General features: G+C 41.9%; 1 non-coding gene across 1 annotated transcript; it reads left to right on the top strand.

The window, feature by feature from the left end:
- Window positions 1–1,385: 1,385 nt before the first annotated feature.
- Window positions 1,386–1,460, top strand: Trnas-uga (transfer RNA serine (anticodon UGA)). The gene has a single exon. It is a non-coding gene; the product is annotated as a tRNA-Ser (tRNA).
- The last annotated feature ends 5,758 nt before the right edge of the window (window positions 1,461–7,218 follow it).

Raw genomic sequence — 7,218 nt, 5'->3', positions numbered from 1 at the left:
ACAGCCATGCGGATAAGATGCCTGTCATCTCGACTGCTAGTGATACGAGGCCAGCACGGCGTTCCGTATTACCCTCCTGAACCCACCGATTCCATATTCTCCTAACAGTATTTGGATTTCGACCAATGCTAGCAACAATGTCGCGATACGATAAACCGCAATCGCGATAGGCTACAATTCGACTTTTATCAAAGTCGGAAACGCGATGGTACGCATTTCTCCTCCTTACACGAGGCATCACAACAACGTTTCACCAGGCAACGCCGGTCAACTGCTGTTTGTGTATGAGAAATCGGTTGTAGGTGTCGCCACCGGCGCCAACCTTGTGTGAATGCTCTGAAAAGCTAATCATTTGCATATCACAGCATCTTCTTCCTGTCGGTTAAATTTCGCGTCTATAGCACGTCATCTTCGTGGTGTAGCAATTTTAATGGCCAGTAGTGTAGATCTGAAGATCAGCTGAAATTAGTTATCAGTAAAGGAATTTTCACTTAGGACCTATATGCACATATTTTAACGTAACAGATCGCCTGTCTCCCCTATTTGGCAATTTTTTAGTCGCCACCTTGCTGTCTTCCAGAGTCTTTTATGGTAGCTGCGCCCTTCCACTGGATATTTAATTCAGGACACCACCTGCGAAAGGTGAACGCTGGAGCTGCAGTACTGCGACGTTAACAGAGAGCGAAACAGCACCAGCAGGTGCTACGGAAGCCCTCAGCTAACTTTCACTTGACGACCTTGTTTTGTTATAAAGTCTGGTAGCGAAAATAAATTGGCACATAAAATCAGGAATGCGGCCTACAGAAATGTTTGCAGGGTAGTATGATCCCTGAAGAGGTCGGTCGTAAATCATTCGAGAACTGAGTTCACCTTCAGAAATGGAGGTGAGAAGACTCTTGTCATTCAGTAAACTTATGCTCAGACCAGTAGCGTCATGACAACCAAGTAATGCGCAGAAAATTCCAAAACGAATAGTAGATTTGAAACTTCCTGGCAGATTAAAACTGTGTGCCCGACCGAGACTCGAACTCGGGACCTTTGCCTTTCGCGGTCAAGTAAAGCTGTGAGGACTGGGCGTGAGTCGTGCTTCGGCAGCTCAGATTGTAGAGCACTTGCCCGCGAAAGGCAAAGGTCCCGAGTTCGAGTCTCGGTCGGGCACATAGTTTTAATCTGCCAGAAAGTTTCATATCAGCGTACACTCCGCTGCAGAGTGAAAATCTCATTCTGGAAACATCCCCCAGGCTGTGGCTAAGCCATGTCTCCGCAGTATCCTTTCTTTCAGGAGTGCTAGTTCTGCAAGGTTCGCAGGAGAGCTTCTGTAAAGTTTGGAAGGTAGGAGACGAGATACTGGCAGAAGTAAAGCTGTGAGGACGGGGCGTGAGTCGTGCTTGGGTAGCTCAGTTGGTAGAGCACTTGCCCATGAAAGGCAAAGGTCCCGAGTTCGAGTCTCGGTCCGGCATACAGTTTTAATCTGCCAGGAAGTTTCAAAGCCTTATTGTTTATGCCAGTAAAATGATCTATTGATACGTCAGGCCATTTTTTCATTGATCTACATAATAGCATACGCTGGAGACAAGCATTCCATCAGTATAATTGTTGTTATAGTGTGTGTGACATAAGATGGCAAAATTTTAAGAAAAATATAAAATTCTGACTTAAACTTACCCGGAAGATGGGTGGTTTGATACAGTCACATTCCATTTCATTTAACTGAGACAGAGGTTGTGCCGTTTATGCCACATTGTGGGCCATGATTTATTATATCGTATCGAAATGCCGATGTAGCAATGTGAACCGGTAGGAAAGATAGGTATCCGCTTCACAAGTGGTAGGTTGTTGTGCTATACGGACCGGGAGTGTGGCAAAGCGATGAGAATGGGTTGAATTGACCTTGAGCAACGGCAGGTAGCAGGGAACACCTACCGTATTTGGCGCCAAAATGCATTACTAACAGCTTAAAATTCCATTATGTTCTAATCTGTGTTCCACGGTGCCAGGTACAAAGAGCTTTATACGTGAAAACTACTGAATTAAATAATAGGAAAAGCAAATTGATAAGTGCTACAATTATTAGATATTAGTTACAATCATCAGTGGTATTATGTCCGTGTATTTGGTACAGAATAAAATAACTTGGAATATTACGCCATTTACTATCATGAATAACGATTAATTCTTATTTCGTTTTAACTCAGCAGTTAATTTCAGTTGTTGACATGAGGTTTCGTACCATATTCGTTATATTGCTAGTTTTAGCAACTAGATCTCAAACAACAAATTAGTGAATACGTATCACGCTGTAGAAAAAGGCTTATATGTATGGTTGTTGTATTATGTTTTCAAGCAAACATTGTAGCTTACCTTCAATTGTATTACACCAGTTGTCATACTGCGGCATGCATGCGGCCCGAATCAAGTGTTCTCAGCCATATTTTATAACAATATGCTTCCAGCAGCTGTTAGCAGGATCCAAAAAATGTCAACTAACGTTAAGAGCTTCTTAAGATTGTATTTTTCTCGTTTAGTAACAAACAAAAATAGTTAGAGACAGTAATATTTTAAGCTTAGCTTAATTTTAATTGCAGTTGGTGAATTCGGCCGTGAGCTTACGTCATGGACAGAGTAGCATCGTCGCTGCGGGGTTAATATAAATGAGGGGGGCAATTTTTTTTTGTTCGTCTTCCAATGCGAAAAAGGCATCGATCAGTTGCTGTGGTGTAAATGTCAACGGCAGTAACATGGATTCGCGAATGCGCGATATACAGACGGTCATATTCAAATGTGGTACGTGTCTGTAGCAAGTAATACGAAATCAAATAAAGGCTATTGTAATACAATGCAATGAGTGAAAGAAAAATGACATTCTACTCATTTAATGAACATTTGTGATCGTGTCTCATACTCCAGTTACTGTTATTAATTAATATAACATACTCATTTGTCATGTGACAGAGCCATAGAAGACAGAATACATGCCTGGAAAAAATTTAACAGTCATAGGACTTCCGAGAAATGGAAAGGATTCAACAGGATACATAACATCACTTTGAAAGTAACCCGCAGAGAAGAATGAGGTTAAGAAAACAACAGACTGAAAGGGATAGAAAAGGGCTTCAGTAAAAACAACACACGAAATTTGTACAGAACATTCAGAGAAAATACGTCAGGATACCAACCATAGGGCTTATGCTTTAGAAGACAAGACGGAACATCGGAGACAAACCCGGAAAAGAACTGTGAAATATTAGCGCAGTGCTTTGAGACGCCACCAAACTGTGACAAACCGTCGCAGGTCCTACAGTTCGAGAAGCAAGAACCCAATATCTATTCCAAACCGCCAACGCACGTGAAAATAATCAACTGTAAAGTAACAGAGCAGCTGGAGAAGATGGGCTGTTTGCAAAAATCTGGAAATCACACTACGAACACATCACATCCAAAATACACAGAATCATCAAAAACATCAGAGAAACAGAAAAGGTACCAGAACAACGGAAGTCAGCGATAATATATCCCCTCCACAAGAAAGGAGACAAAACAGACCCTAATAACTACAGAAGAATTTCACTACTGCCTGTGACATACAAAATTCTATCAAAGGCCCTGTTAAATCGGCTAGAGCCTCAAATAGACCCACAGATAGGAGAATACCAAGGAAGGTTCAGAAAGGGAAGATTATGCAGTGAGCAGATCTGATGCCTGAGAACAATATTGACAACAAGAGAGTCCAGGAACACCACAATAACATTCGTCGACTTCAAGAAACCCTACGACTCTATAGATAGAGAAACACTCTTCAGCACACTGGAAGAAATGAATGTGCACAACAAAATCAGGAATCTAATCCAGGAAATATCAACAAATGCAATATCCAAAGCGAAGTTTACGGAAGAGATCTCGGAACCAATCGCAATAAAAACAGGAGTAAGGCAGGGAGATGGTCTGTGACCTATTATATTTAACTCGGTTTTGAAGAACATAATCAGGACATGGAGCAAAGGAGTGGGGTAAAGATGGGGAGACACAAGGATAGAACCGTCAACGTAAAATGTCTGACCTTTGGTGATGATGTAGCCATCCATCATAGCAAATAACAGAAAAGAAGCCGAGGAAGCCCTATAGATACTACACGAAATCTCAGCCACAGCAGGACGAGAAATCTCATATGAAAAAATGAAATACATGGACACAAAATCCACAGATAAAAACCCAGTGATAACAAAGAATGGAAAGATAACACAAGTAAATATTTTTAAATATCCGGAAGAGATAATACAGAAAACAGGACTGAACACAACATCCAATGGAGAAAGGATCATAAAACTACTAAAAGCATAAATGGTTACACGGAACCATTACAACAAAAGAAGTATTTCCATCAATGCCAAATTTTGACACTACAGTGCACTAATCTTTCCAGAGGCCTTGTACGCCTCAGAAACAACAGTAATCAAGAGAAGAATGAAAATTATGGAGATGGAAAAACAAGAGAGGAAAATTCTGATAAAGATCTAAGGGTCAGTTCAGAAAGCTGGGTTCCGAATAAAGATACCGACAAAAGAACTGTACCAACAGACAAAGATGATTAAAAACACCAGGAAAAGAAGAGCAAAGTTCTACGGACACGCACGTAAGATGAACGAAAATAGATTGACCAAGAAATTTTTTTAAAATAATGACAACTAATACAGCGAAATCCAACTGGGTAAAGGAAACCTTGGAAGATCTCAAGAAACTGAACATATCCACAGACGACGTGACAGACAGCGAAAAATGCAGGGAAAAAAATCAGAAAACAGAAATTTCAACAAACGCCCAAAGAGAAGAAAACAGGAAAGAAGTGGGCAGAAGAGAGCAAGAAGAAACACAGTGGATGTATGAGAGGCTTTTGGGAAAAAAAGAGACAGGAAAAAATGCCACGAAAATTGATTGTATTTTAGCGCTCTCCTCGACCGGGAATTGACGTTGTTAATAACAATATTAATCATAATAATGTACTCTTTCATGTATGTTAAGAATTAATAGTAAGATTGGTACAGGAAGGTGTGGTTATGCGGCTAGGACGGAAACAGTGGCCACTGGATATCTTTTGATCTTAACAGCTGCGCTGCTTGCCGCGAAATGGTCAGGCGAGTTTTATGATAATATACACCGCAATTGCTGTCAGTGAGACTGACAGAGAAAGCTTCTTCCGTTAGTTTTTAGTGAAATCTTTTTGTGTTTGCGTCGACTGACGTAAGATAAGTCATTTATATTATTCTAGTTTCCTCACTTGTATAAAGAGTAATAATTTGTACAATATCAATTTTTAAACAACGTCTTTTGGATTACAAATGTACTTCCTAGTTATTTATTTAAGTTTGATAGTTTTTTTTGGTGTATTACTAATGCCGACATGCCGTCCGATCTGGAAAAGTGGCACACTCTACTCTTCGGGAAAAGCTATCCTTCGTCAGTCTATCACTTTGTGACAATTTTTAATTAAGTTCTATTATTTAAAACCATCTGTTCTATTATATTTGGCGTAATAAAAAAGTTCGATTCAAAACCGTGTGCTGCAGTCGCTTGGTATTCTTTCAGATAGTAGGGCGTTAAGATGCCTAGAAAATTTGCCCGGAAATAAGAAAAACAAACATGGGATCTCGTTGTAATGGCGTTGGCCACAGTACCTGCTTACGTAGAGAAAACTGGTTACTATGTAAGCCTCCAGGGAAATGCGTGTAGTCCCACATATTATTTACTTTTTTACTTAAAATATTTGGCGTAATACATTATTGTACATAGAGTCAAAATGTTTAAGTGATAAACTTCTAACAGTAACCATTGTTTGACGATAACTGAATTTATCTTTCAGTGGCCACTAGAAACCCACCAGCACCACCACCTTTCGTTGCGGCCTAAGATGCCGCCCTGAAACGTCAATATTGGCTCTTAAGCGAAAAAGTTTGACGATCACTGTATTACAAATTTCTCTCGTATGAAGCACTTAACTGTGTGCTATCTTCCTCGACGCTTCACCGCGTATACACGGTGAATCACCTAAAACTTGCACTGTAAATGCTTCATAAATGAACAGTGCTATTGACGTGCTGTTTTCACAGAATGTATTGGTAGTCAGGGGCTCCTATTGCTAGGTAATAATAGATTGTAATAATACTTACGAAGTGCATATTTTGTGCTAACATACACGTTTTTAAATGGAACAATGCCTATTGACTTTAACACAGTAAAAGTAGTGTAAATTAGAATGTCAGTGGCGTTTGTTGCAGGCGCTAATGCAAGTTGTTTACGAGTTATCCTAATTTCAAAGTCCGCCCACGGTAGCTGAGTGGTCAGCGCGACAGAATGTCAATCCTAAGGGCCCGGGTACGATTCCCGGCTGGGTCGGAGATTTTCTCCGCTCAGGGACTGGGTGGTGTGTTGTCCTAATCATCATCATTTCATCGCCATCGACACGCAAGTCGCCGAAGTGGTGTCAAATCGAAAGACTTGCACGCGGCGAATGGTCTACCCCTAGCCACACGACATTTTTTTCAAAAGTTCGTAGACCGACTCTTGTACAATACCTTTAGCAGCACAAACTAAAGAACAACACAGCCCGCCCGGTTGGCCGTGCGGTCTAACGCACGGCTTTCCGGACGGGAAGGAGCGCCTGGTTCCCGGCACGAATCCGCCCGGCGGATTTGTGTCGAGGTCCGGTGAACCGGCCAGTCTGTGGATGGTTTTTAGGAGGTTTTCCATCTGCCTTGGCGAATGCGGGCTGGTTCCCGTTATTCCGCCTCAGTTACACTATATCGGCGATTGCTGCGCAAACAAGTTCTCCACGTACGCGTACACCACCACTCAAACATAAGGGTTACACTCGTGTGGTGTGAGACTGGGGGTTCCACTGGGGGCCGAACCGCACAATAACCCTGGGTTCGGTGTGGGGCGGCGGAGGGGTGAAGTGGACTACGGTAGTCGTCATGGGGTTGTGGACCACTGCGGCTGCGGCGGGGACGGAGCCTCTCCGTCGTTTCTAGGTCCTCGGTTCACATACAATACAAAGAACAACACAAGTGCGTACGCTATTTATTTGGATTCTGACCAGCATCGAGACAATTGACCATCACAGGTTGTGTTCGAAATCACCACCAGCAGTCTTGTATAGAACGACTGCTGCACACGTGCTAGAATTTCAGCGGAGATGTCCGAGCAGTGTCAGTAATACGTCGTTGC

The sequence above is a fragment of the Schistocerca serialis genome, chromosome 4 (genome assembly GCF_023864345.2).
Source record: "Schistocerca serialis cubense isolate TAMUIC-IGC-003099 chromosome 4, iqSchSeri2.2, whole genome shotgun sequence".
Lineage (NCBI taxonomy): Eukaryota > Metazoa > Arthropoda > Insecta > Orthoptera > Acrididae > Schistocerca > Schistocerca serialis.
Note: the sequence above shows the minus strand (reverse complement) of the source record. Positions and strands in the feature narration are given on the sequence as shown.